The sequence below is a fragment of the Cyclopterus lumpus genome, chromosome 3 (assembly GCF_009769545.1).
Source record: "Cyclopterus lumpus isolate fCycLum1 chromosome 3, fCycLum1.pri, whole genome shotgun sequence".
NCBI classification, from domain to species: Eukaryota; Metazoa; Chordata; class Actinopteri; order Perciformes; family Cyclopteridae; genus Cyclopterus; species Cyclopterus lumpus.
Genome location: NC_046968.1, coordinates 16,507,043 through 16,520,917, shown reverse-complemented (window position 1 = coordinate 16,520,917; position 13,875 = coordinate 16,507,043).

Sequence of the window (13,875 nt, the reverse complement as noted above, 5' to 3'; positions counted from 1 at the left end):
ATGTCCAAGACACTTAACCCTGACCACACTGAGTTGTTCCCTGTAGCTGTGTCTACGGTGTATGATTGTAAGTTGCTCTGGATAAAAGCGTCAGCTAAATGACATGTAATGTAAACAGTATTCTCTGTTTAAGTCCAATTACTCGGTAGAGGAATTGTTGTGGAGTCTCATTGTCGTTCTGTTTGGTGCACATTAACTCCTGAAATAGTTCAGTGCTATTCTTTTCTCTTAAATGGGACTGTACGAATCCTTTAAGTTCTACCACAGTCACATCTTTACTCATCAACATATCTTTGAAGTTGCCTGGTTTGATGATCCTTAGCACAGCCCATACTATTTCTGAGTCACTGAAGTCCTCTTGAATTCCTTCATCGATCTGTTTGCACACATTGCTGTAGGTGATGTCTGAGGTGTGATAACCAATTTGACCTCCTTGTATTTTGAATTCTCTATGGTGGAGGTATGAGAGTTCTCTGATGGAGACCATTTTCTCACATGGTTGGAGAGTATTGGGTTTACACTGGTCACTCCGGGGTAACGTCTCTCTGTCATGTGCAGCTGACTGTGTTACTGAGGGCTGTGATAAAACTGACTGTGTAGTAGGTGTGGTATTACACTGCATAGGTTTCTTGCTAAGCTCCTCATAATTGTGTAGTATTCTCTGTAGTTCACTATTTGGTATGGGCCCAACTGAACTAGCCATAGCATCTCTGGTGTTTTTAACTACTGGAACAGTGCGATTTGTGTTCCCTGCAGTTGTGTTGTCTGTGTCACTAAAGTGAGTTGACCTAGCTGAAATAGTTGCAGCATGAGTAGTGTCAGTGGGTTGGTCACTAGTGAGTGTCATGAACATTGGCATCATTATTATATGCTCTATCAAAAAGTACCACATCCTAATTGTTAATAACATTATCGACAGTGTCCTTCAACATCAACAAATCAACCATACCTTTGTCCTCTAACTCAAGAAGACGCTGACTGTTCATGAAAGAGCTGATGTGTTCAAAGCAACCCTCGAGATCTTCCTCTCCTAGCACAGACTGGTCCTGGCCTGGCTCTGGACCCACCATTTTGGCAATGTGAAAGAGTGAGTAGGCTCTTTCTAATGTCCCACACTAGCCTCGTCCTCTCATTGTAGCTCTTTCTCTTTTACTCACGTGCGGTTCCACAGTCCAGCAAGTCCGTCCCTGCTTCAGCTCACCAGTCTACACCCACATTCGTCTCTTTTCTCCCACAGCTTTTATGGATTGCAGCTCAGCTCAGGTCCCAAATTTCATGCATCACTGGATCAGCTCCCAGCCTTCCGGTGGTGCTGATCCAGGACGAGCCCCCAAAAATCTGTTACAGGTACCAGGTAGCCATATGATGTGATTCTGCAAACAGGACACACAGATGACACCAAGCACATTCACGTCTGGTCATCACGCAGAATCCCATTTATTTCCATATTCAAATACATAAGTACAAAACATATTGTAAACCACATTTTATGAATCTTCCTCAATATAACAATATTACACATTAAATGTTTACTGAGCCAATAATACTCTCGACAGGCGTGATAGTGTGGTGCCATTTTAGCTAGCGTGGCACACCGGCTAATCAAAACTAGACATCCACACAAACACTTATATTTATACATTTACAGACATCCATCTCCTAGCTGCTAAAACAGTAACTGCATCCAAACAAACGTATTCACTTCTCATTCTTTCCTCACCCACATGCAAACAGGACACACAGATGACACCAAGCACATTCACATCTGGTCATCACGCCACGCTGCGCAGAATGAGGAAACGTCCCTCGAGCAACGTTCTGCTCGTAAACCATTCTACTGTCGTAAAATAGAACGCCACCCTGCCCCCTGCTGGCTGTAGGGTGGAATGTACAGTCCATACAAAACTAAAGCATTTCAGTACTTTATAAACTTATAATCTTCCTAGCTAATATACTGTTCACTTTGAAACATATTGTTTGTCAATAGAAACAAAACAAATTAACACACATGTGCACACACATTGGTGGGCGTCACACATGCGTGGTTGCCAACAGCTTGCCACAGGGATGCACATTGCATGCCAAAATGACTAAATACATATTAAGGTTGTGTTCAATTACTCATTGCAAAGAAACCCAAAAATAGTTTAATTGGATGTATATTGTAATATATCTTTTGTGGCTTGGAAAGGCCATGAAGGTTCATTACAGTTTCAATGCATTTATGAAGGGCTTTGTAAACTCATTCAACATGTTTGTTCATTTTTTTGCGCGAAGAAAACAATAAATGCAAACAAAATAGTTTGATTACAATAAAAACTCCACAGGATTCAGTATTCACATTGATCCTATTTAATGTGTTCTCCGCGCAGAGGTGGAGAGACCAGGCAGTTACAGGCAGGGAGGGAAACACTTCACACTCACAAAGACATTAGACCAATTATTAAACAATAACCAGCAACTACCACTTAGCAGATACACAACAGACACAACACAAAAGAATGATACTTCACCGGCCAACCTGTTCAAGTTACATTGATGAGTTGTGATGCAATCCACCTGCCTGCTGTTGTATTCTCCTCCACAGGAAATCCAATAGGAACACTCAGTGTCGCTAATGCCCTCCACCGAACCAATAGAACAAACTGATCAATGCTCAGCAATCAGCTGATTGATCACACATGATATCACTGGCCAAATCAAGATAGATAAGGTACTTCCCCTCATTTCTCATTGTGCTGCTGAGCCAACAGGTGCATTTTCACAACCCTAATAATTATTTAAAGATTGGATTTTGACCAAAAACTCATTAAAAAGTCAAGAGAGACGTATTAGAATTTGTAATTCAATCATGAATTGTCGTTTTTTTGGGAGGCACTATTGTTTGTATGATATGTGATCAGCTGCTGAACCTGAACAAGGGCTCAAAAGTAGCTCAAAAGAATGATTTAAGTCAAATGGCTTAATACAAATGACAAAGCCAAGATCATTTAGAAAATGAATTTCATGATAATTATATTTTATTTTCCTCCTATCGCTTTCATTGCCCTCTCCTCTGTGCTGCTTCTCACAGTCCCGCCCTGCGGCCAGTAAGTATATGCACCATGAACACATTTAATTTTCCCTGTTAGTCCACAGCGCGGCTAGAGGTGAGCTTTAATAAGGATCAATGGCACTTTATCTGGGACCGGACCCACTCCCGTGCATGCAAATCACAACACCAGCAATGGATTCAATTAAAAAGAGAACCTCCAACCACTGGCACTGGAAATTCAATTAAAGGATTTATGCAAAGGTTCACTGGCTTTTTTGTGTTGCCGTTTCTGTTTATGTAATGAGCTTTTCATATAAAGAATCAATACGTAATCTGGAGTGGGGCCATGGGGAGGGTGGCGGGTTGCTTTCTCATATACATTTTGGATACAATTCAAGAACTGGCCTTTCTATAGAGCAGTTAGCAGGATATCTGACCACATTACTCCACCCACTGGTCATGAACTGGAGGCTCTTCACCATGTGGCGTTTCATCTTATGCTATAGCCACATTTTAAGTTTACATTATGCATTGACTGTTTTCCCAACCAGAAAAGAGGCTAAAAGGCTGAGCTCCAGCAGCCCCAATGTGCACCCTGAGGTGTGTGTTTTAGACTAATGAAATGGGATCTCAATAGACAATAATCCTTGTAACAAGATTGAACGGGGACACCCATGTCAATATTAGCAAATGGGATTGCTGGCTTTTCGTGTTTGTGTGCGTGCACACATGGACACATGCTGTCTGTAAGCTCTCATACCTGTGTGCCCATCTGTGTAAAAGTGCTTCTCCATCTAGGTTTTAAGTAGAACACAAAAATAAGACCTCAAGGCTGTGGGTGGGGACCCATAACATTTCCCCACACCTCCACGATTAGAGGATTTAAGGCCCCCTGAAGTTCCTCAGAAGTTTTTGATTAATCTGGCACAGATGCGCCAAGAGGGGTTCTTCCAAGATAGAGGTGTAAAAAAAAAAAAAGGGATGCTGTGTCAACAGAAAAGGGGTGCATAAAATAAAAGCTGTACAATAAATAGCTGGTAAGTTAATGAAGAGGAGCAGACATTAGCTACCCCACTACGCATGACCAGAATAACTGCCACACTGGCTTCCTTACAATTCAGAGTTCAATTTGGAGGCACTTTAGTGTTCAGGAACAGTACTTTAAAGGTGTCTGTAACTCCTATACTATTTTGGGTGTGGCCCCAATGTGTGTACATGTGTCTATGACAGGAATATAAAGAATGTGGTCAATTAAATCCCATGGAATAGAAACACTTCTCAGACGTAATGCAATGACAATGCAACATACCAGCCATAATATTTGATGAAAGCATTTAGTTTTTGTTGAGATGACCGCATTGTTTTGACTCCATTGTGTGGTATGTTATTGCATTATATTGAAAGGTTTCTTTACTGTAAATAATAAGAACAATAATAGTAATGTTTTATAATAAAATGAGAATAAACAAAATAACAATACAAAATCACAGGTTTCACATTAGATTGTACATGTGTTTCTGTTTTTTCTACTCATTCAGTGAATGTGCATACACAGACATATTTGTACCTTTTATTCAAAAATAATTTTAAGCTTCAGTTAGAAACAGCTCGCACTTTCTGGATCCTTTCATTAAAAAGCAATCAAAATAACTTTATCCAGACAACCAAGGAGGGCTAATGTTGAGAGCGCTATCCCACATTCCATCAGCACTCTCAGTGAAGGAGAAGATGTGTTGTAGAGCAAAAGAAGACTAAAATTACCATCTGTATGAAAAGTGAAACTAGACAGTCTATTCACATCCTGGCCTGGCTATAAATAGGGTAACACACTCAGCTAATGTGGTGGATTAGTAGCAGGAAGCAGACAGGCAGTCATCACAGCCCTTGTCGTCCTTAGCGCACCAGGCCCTGGATCCCAGCAGACGTCACCCTATCTACCAAACCAGTATCAGCCTGTGGCCTCATCCATTCACAAAAGCAGCTTCTTACAATTCTCAGCCCCATCGTGTCATTCAGAAAGTGGGGAAAGGGTCCAGTTTCAGTAGTTGATATTCTGTCAGGATGTTACTTCCCTTTCCTCTTCATTGCACCATACAAAGTAAGTGTGTAACACTATCCACACCTAAGGGCTCTTTCTTCATATTTATTAAGAGGCTGATGGTAAGAGATCAGAGCTTAAGTGCCCTTTTTTTCACAGATTCAATCACATGACGCTCACCAAAGCTCTGTCTCTTACAATGAGATCTGATTGATGGATACCCCTTTACAGTTCTTGGTTTGGATCTAACTTCATCTGCTGCAGAAAGCAAAAAAACAACATTCAAAGTCATATTATACAAGCAACATTAATACTTTTGAGGATGACAAATATGTTTAGTAGAAATAGCATATTGCTTTTGATTATTATTATTTATTAATGTGTTTGTTATTACCGTTTATAGTCAACTTCATCTGTTCATGGGATACAGCTAGTGCAGTAAACAATGATACATCTGCATAAAAACAGTAATTGCTGTTTTGTTTAACTAAAACAGTGAATACAGCAGCCTGCTGCTTCATCCTGCGAACAGTGGACTGCCAGTAGACACTCCCTCACCTTTCCCTCCCTCCTAATCACCAATTAGGACTCCATTAGTCTGGCCTGGCAGCTCATTTGCTCTGGAGGCAGCTGAGGGGGCCTGGTGTGTGGGACCTCTGCCCACTGTGTTCCGCCCCAGCGACCACAGCACCACACGGCTGTCACGGTGGCACCGCCATCATGTCTCCCTGTTCCACAAGTGAAAGTTCCTTTCCTTCATACTTATTACTTCCTGCCTAACCTGCTTTGCCAGGGACTTCCTCTTCCACACTGGCAGGCTGTGCACAGAGACACTCCCTCTGAGCAGGCCATGCGAGAGAGAGAGAGGCAAGGGGGTAGAGGACAGTGAACGCAAGTCTATGGAGCCACTTGTTAGGCACTTCATTAAATGTCCATACCCATGGTGAACGGGTGAGGTAGGACCCTTATTAACCAAGTAGGGAGACATCCTTCAAGAGCAGGGAGATGGCTTACAGCCCCAGTGCCAGCTGCCTGAGAAGATTTGTGGGGAGCAAGGGGAAACGCAGGAATTAGAGGGATGGCGGGGACCTGGGGAAGCAGTTTGATGAGAAAGGGAACCGGGACTGAGTCACATTCAAAGCACTAAACATGCCCTTAGCAACATTGTTACCCAACTAGCACACAAGACAAGGCCCAAAGCTCTCAGGAACTTGTTAAAGCCGCTGACTCCATCTCTCGCTCCCGACTGCTTTCTTGGCTAATGTTACATCAGTGTGCTTTGGTCAAAAGTTCAGCATGTGCATATGTAAATAGGTTGGCGAGTGGCAATTCGAGATGCAAGTGCAAGACCATTGACCAATGTGTGCATGTGTTTGTGTGTGCACGTGCAGACATACATGTGTCTACATGGCTGGGTGGGGTGGATGTGTGTTTCTATGTACAGGTATGACAAGTGTGTTGCTGGTAGGAAATCTTCCACTTACATTTCAACCAGTTACGCCGAGGCCACTTATAAGACAACTCTAATCAATGCTTGCTTCTATGTTGGCAATGTTAGAGCTGCTTTTCTGCTGCTCCCCTTCTATCAAGCTTGTTGAAGGATCAGGAAGATATGACTTGCTGTCAACATGACCACTACGAAATCGACAAAGAATGCAATCAGCTTTGAACTAAGGTGTGCTCTGTGTGATAAGTAATGGGCTTGACTACTACCATGGCTTTCTTGAATGCATTAAGTATACAATCTGTAAGCAATTGTGTCAAGTGAGTGCAAAGCAAATCAAATATAGCTAATGTACATTTTGTCTTTCTTTAGTTTCATTTTGTTATCTCATTTCCAATTTGCTGGCATCTGCAGTCTCTGTAATCTCCATGGATCCCATGAGCATGTACAAGCAATTAAAACAATAGCATCTTTACACCCCTGCAACCAATAAACAAGCTAATGTCACTACTCTATAAAGACACTTGGTGTCTGGGGCAATACCCCAGCTGGATTAGAACACAGCTATGTGCTTTTAATACCCCACCATAAAGAAGGTTTAAAGAAATGCATGCACATTATTAAAGAGACTCTGAGGAAATAATATCAAATACATAACCAAGACAACACACTGAAGTTATAGTGTAAATTCAGATAGCATCCCATTTAAATGGAAGTTTATTTATCATCATTCATTCTGCATTGTTGGTGTCTTGGGAGAGTTTTTAAGGAATCTTAAAGGTAGTTATTTATTTGAATTAACCACGCACATAAGTGCAACTTCAGTCTAGTGTCTCCTCAATATTAAGTGTCTCTGTATACAAAGGATTGAGGGTGATGCAACAGCCAACATGCACAACATCCAGGGGCTCAGTTTTGCCATCAGTGAGGTCTAGAATCTAAACAGAAATGTCTGTTTAGTGGTGCTGACTGGGCATTGGCAAGGGACTCTCCAGCCCTAACCTCTGGAGGGGAACAAGAGAGCAATGTGATCCCACACAGCCACAGGTGCCATGTGGGTCTTAACCTGAGAACTTCCCTCTGTTCAAATGCATCACAAGCCCAAGGGCAAGGAAGTCCTTTCCATGAGTCAGTACATTTTCCTGCTGAATTCTGACAATAGAAGAGAAAAGCATTGGAAGTGCATAGGGTGTATATTATGGAAGAGAGAGAGAGAAACGGAGAGAATACTGGTGTTGGTGAGAGGCATGAAGTGTGTGGGACCACATCTCAGATTCCTAATATGCTGCTTTCTTTGGCCTTACCCCAAAGGTTTAACAGTGCTGCCCTGGGAGCAGTCCAGTGCCTTCAGTTTCCTCTCACTCTGACAGACCGTGGATTTGCCCTCGCCCCGTTCTCTTTTCCTTTTTAGATTACATTTTATCCTGTGTTTTATAAAAAGGTCTGATGGGACCTTCCTTTACCCCAGGTAAATAAGCCATGCAGCTGGGCAAATAGAACCCCAACCTCGCCCCGGGGTCAGTGTAAAATTGGGTAAGGGGAGAATGGAAGAGACTTGGAGAGAGAAAGAGCATGCACACACACTGCTTTAGCCAAGGAGACAAGCTCCATACCCTCCAAGGCCAGGTTATGCAATCTTCAGCTTAAGTGGTGCAAGAACTGGGCAAACATAGCTCAAAAGGACCATCAGGGAATGAACAGAACGTGGCAGAGAAAGTCAGACAAGACAAGAGTAAATCTCGAAGAGTAAACTAAACTAAAAGAAAACAGTTCGAACCCTCATCCATGGCTGAACTAAACTGGCATATGTTCTTCCCATGCCTGTGCACGTACACCATCATCACCATCATCAGAATAAACAGTGTTTTAGCAATTGTTTAAAGAAAATATGCTTTTCAATCCCGCCAGCAGATTTTGGGGTTCAGAGGGTGAAAATAAGTTATTCTTACTTTGGTGACAAAGTGACACGCTGCTCCTTGTCTGTCTGAGTCTGAACAAGTAATGGAAGTAAAGTAATAGAAGAGCCCTGCTTTACTTTTATTCTACATGGCCTAACTTCAATCTTTAAACATAGTTGTGTGGTAGATAACAGGGTGAGTAAACACTTTCTATAAAGTATAACCTTTTCATTTTTTTTAACGAATACAAAATTATGTTCAGTATATTTTGTGAATCTTGTTATTTTTGCGACAGGTCAGTCGGTGCTTCTGCTGGATTCAAGGAGAGTAAGAAGGATTTTTATATCTTTATTCTGGCCTAACTCAACATGGTGTTGTGTTGTTGGCCGTTGCACCGGATACCATGATCCAAAAGGACACGAGTACTACAGTACTACTACAGTACCGCTCATAACCTAAGCTTAGATAGGACATTTCATTGTCATTTGACAGTTCATTCAATGTTAGTGTTTTTCTTGGTATAAAAAAGTTTAACGAACAACACTGACACATTTAACTAGATGATAGACTTGAATAAGTCACAAACAAAAGACGTAATGTGCATATGCAACAGATTAATCTGTTTAGCACCCGCTTATCTGTTCACAATATCGCTTCTGTGTGAGACCATGAAAAAGTATAAACAGAGTTAAATTCTCGCCTTGCAGGCACGTGAGTGGAGAGGGACCAGTGCCAGAGAGACGGAGGGAGACTTAGTGTTGGCAGAGCAGAGGGATGTTTTCACAGCACATTATGTTTGAGTACACATTAAACATGCCACGTGCCGCTCTTTGATCGTCTGTGGTGAAGCTGCTTTCTGACAGGTGGAAAGCGAGGTCCCTGGGTAGAAAGGAGAGCATGCTGTAAATACACACTCATAATAACACTTCACGCACTCGGTAAATTGAGAGATGACAGGGACCTCCCTGATGATGTTTATGTTGAGTAAAGATTGTGAAGGCAACACAATTGATATGCCGGTGATACTGTAATCGTATAATTGTAGCAATATAACCGTGTCAAGCTTTTAACAAGCACACTTGTTAACATTTTAATTCCCAGAGCTACAGCTTACACATGTTTAAATGAAACCAACTACAAATGGACAAAGGCTGTGTATATTAGATAAGTAAAGTGTGCCTCTTTTGGCCAGCCTGACTGCTTCCCTACACCAACAACAAAACCTGTTTAATATCGATTTGATGAGAGGAGGTTTACACTGCACAGACGCCATCCAGAAGGAGCAGACCACATCTATTGAGTATTTTCTTAGTGACTGTAATTACTGTATGTTTAATATAGCTCGTCTACGCCGGTTTCCATTCCCTCATCATCCCAGACCACAGTGAGGTAGATAATATACAATATTATAATTAATAGTAAAACCACAGTCTAGTGGTCACATGTGTAATTTCTCCATAGGACACAATCTCCACCTTCAGTGTTCTGTGTGTGGAAACTATGGGCTATAATCGCATTGCCCCTTACGATAGAATAACTGAGTACTTTCTTGGCAAAGGCGTCCACAGCTCATGGGTTACTGCATGGTCGATCCTCGAGCGAGGTCCTTTCCATTCTGATTCAATCAGTCTTTATTTCAGCCACTGCCAAAATCAATTGCAGTCCGCCTGGGATCCCGGGTTAAAATGTGGGAAGGCACAGAGTCATGTGGGGTACTCCATGCTAAAGCTACATTTCAAACCTCTGGAAGGGTTCCCTTACTAAGTACAGTGTCATTTGTACGACCAATCCTACGCCTCTGATCAGACAGTCAGCTTAATATTATTCGGATATAAAAAAGTTATATAAAAATTACTTTTGTGTTATTTTTGTATTATATAATTATTGTGTTAGTTTTAGTTCAGCAGAATAAGGGCACTATAAATGTTTTTGCAACTTTTCATAAAATAACCTCGTCACTTTGTGCATGTGTTGGCTCAAAAAATAAAAGAATGTTTAGAAGTCGTGAAAAGATCGTCAATTTCACTGAACAACTCGATCAGCTAGCCAAGTGCAAGTAACCTGACCCGCCAGGTGCTTCTTCACACAGAATCATCTGAGAAGCCATCATTTGGAAAAGGGAAGGCACTTTCAAAAAATACTTAGCAGGTGAATGGATGAACCATCTGTCATTCAAACTCTTACCAAGCCAGTCGGGGGAAGAGCAAAAACAAATTTTCCATTAAAAAAAAAGACGTCAGTGTCATGTTTGGTTTTCTTTGAAGGAATACATATTCTCCAGTTCTGATTGAACGGATGCTATTGCATTCTAACCTCGTAGCTCCACACACACATTGACTGGTCCGCTCACTGCCCTACCAGACACAACCGCACCATTGAAGCCCAACAAGATGGATTTCTGTGTAATGTGTGATCACGCAATTCTCGCTTGATCTTGTGATGTCACAAGAATCCTGCAGTCGTGAAAGGTCAATGTGCGAATTGGGCAAATTGTGGAATATTATAATTCCCCTTTTTCACATGTGAAATTTGATGTTTGGGAAGTATAGAGCATACAACTGGATAAACGAGGTAAATGAGTTTGTAAACAGATTTTTGGCAAAACTTAACTAAATGTTGCTGTTTGGGTGAAACCTTAAACCCCCTTAGCGTTAACAAAAGGTGATTAAGCCTCTTCTTGTGCTTTTTCTTTCTATCAAACGCACTAGCAGGCAAGTCATAATATAATAATATATTAGTAAAACTAGATGCATGATTTCTCCTGCTATTATTATTTATTTTGTTCATTTAAATTTAAATTATCGATCAATTAAGGGTGGTCTTTAAATATCCACTGTTCATCTATCACCCACCTATCCTTCCCACCTCTCTGAGCTGCCATTTATTGTTGTAAGTGCAGCTAACATAACATCAATTCAAATTTGACAAAATTATTGTTTTTTGTTTTGGGGGCTACTGACCTACTGTTTTGGGATTCCACTCTAGAACTTTACGGCTTGAATTTCTCGCCCATTTCTTTAGTTTATCAAAAAGCGCTATGCTAGTTCTAGCCAGGCCAATTTCCTCAAGACATGTCCCCCCTCCCTCCCCAACTGTGTAGTTTCCTTGTAGTAACCTTGTAGTTTCCCCCCCTGCCTGGTGTGGACACACTGGCCTCTTCATCCCAGTCTATGGCTGCCGGCAGGCACCTGGCAGCTGAAAAAATATGACGCCTACTTAATGAGTTCTTTAAGAGACTTGGAAGTGGCTGGTGTTCATGCTCCAATGCCCAGGGTTATGAGATAACCATGTAGCAGCAGGGCCTCCACAACAGGCTGCAGCTCGAAACCAGTAAGGGCTGAAATTCTTTGGTGCGTAATCAGCGGCTCCTTTGCACTTCCTCCCCATTGTATGTATAAATACATTGTATTGTGAGCCGTCAACACCTCATTTTCTGTAACCAGCAGCAAAAAGCGTTGTCTTATAGTAGCCAACAACAACCTTTGAATATGTGGGGAGATAAAATAATTTCAACAAATGAGTATGATAAGTACAAGCCTTAAAGATTATTCATAACTCTTTCCATATCCATTCCATTTTCTAGCTTTTCTGGCATATCTGCATTAACTCTCTATCTCTCTACAATTAATAATGAAGTAAAGTCGGTGGTGAAGTCTTTTTGAGGAAAGGTAATGACTGTCCCTGATTTAGCCGCTTTGCAGCAACCATCCCATATGGGAAAGGAGGGCAGAGAGAAGACGCTATTGGCCCACATCCAACCCAAACATGGCCTTGAATCTTTAGCAGAGAGCTCTCTGCCAAAACATTGGATTTCTGCGAAGGCACAAAAGGGTGGATGGGAAGGAAGGAGGAAAGGAGACTTGATTAGGAAACCTTAATGGGACTACCCTGTCACATTGCATGGGTTTCTGGGCCATGGTCCAAAGCATTACTGACACTGCACTAAAGTAACAAGGAGAAGGTGAGGATCATACAGTGGCTGCACGAAGAGACTTCCCAAAACTCAATTCCTCACTTACACTCTGTGCAAATAAGATGATTAGTCTGTAAAATGAACTGCAAGTGAAACAACACTTTAGTGGACAACACAACTATAAGATGGGCTATATACGCAGAGCGGTTGTATGTCATCACATACATTTCAGTTATAGACCGTGTACCGGTTCTCTACTTGATGGCCTTTGACACACAGTCGATTTAGTTAAATAACAAATAGTATCTTCTTTAATCAATATTTTGATTCATTATGTAACAGAAAGTGTCTCAGTGCTTGACTGCCAACCATCAGTTCAAATGGTACATTCAAACTGGAATGTCACCCACTTGAAATATAACCATGGCGCAACACGCTCAAACAATTACTCAACTATTTAAATGTGGGCATGTAGATGGCTAATTTAGGCACTTTGATTTTCCCTTTCCTGAGTTTAAATCCAGAAAGTTGAGCTCCAGTGAACAGATGAAATGCATCAGGTGACCGGGCGTCCCAGTGCAGGTTCACCGACAACTGGGAATGATGAAGGCTAAGGTGTGGCCCCACAGCACTGAGCCCTCACAAACCTTGTATCAAAGATCAAATAGTCAGAAACACAGTAATATACATACACATATATATATATTATTATGATTTAAAGGTTCCACACTGAACAATACACACTGAATCCATACAGTGATTGCTTTAAGAGTGAACTGCCTTTCTCAGCCAAAAACAAACTGTGAGATACAAGATAAACAAAGTTAAATGAAACACGGTGAAAAGAGTGTAACTCAGACAATGGTAATTGCTCATTTGTAACCCAAAGCCTGGCTCCCCTGGTGGGTGCAGTGGAGAGAGTGATGGGGTGTGCTAGCTGGGCCCCAGTGTGATTGGGTGCTTGCTCCGAGCCAGTACACTCTCACTTGGATTCCATGTATGGTTTGCTTGATTCGAAGAGTGACCTTGAGTGAGACAATGCTCCTCTTTCGTTCCTGCACTCCTCCCTCAATCATCTTTTCCCTCCCTCTGTCTCGGGAAAGAAAGCTTTGCCAAGCCACCATCAACACAAGTGCTTCAGAGGAATTACAAACTGTTCGAACCGGGCCGGTTTCGATGAATGAGGCTAATGTCCTCACTCCTACTATGGTTTTATGCCTTCATCTCTCTGTCATCCTGCTCCAGCACTGTGTTCAACGTCTAGTAGCAAGTTCTCTGTCTGATGGGTTACTCTCACAAAGATGAATCTCACATGAACAGGATACAGTAAAATATGTTCCTCTCACCCTTCTCCAAACCAGTGGCAAAACAAGCCCACAGCTCCAAGGGCAAAAGTGAATGCGGGGGTGAGGAGCAAGAAAAGGGTTTAGCTTCACCCAGCCCCCTAACGTGAGGCCATCAGAAAGCAGGAGTTTTCATGAGGATTTTCTGGAAGGATTTACTTCTGCCATACTGTCATAATCATGTGAAAATTACCCCAAAAAACTA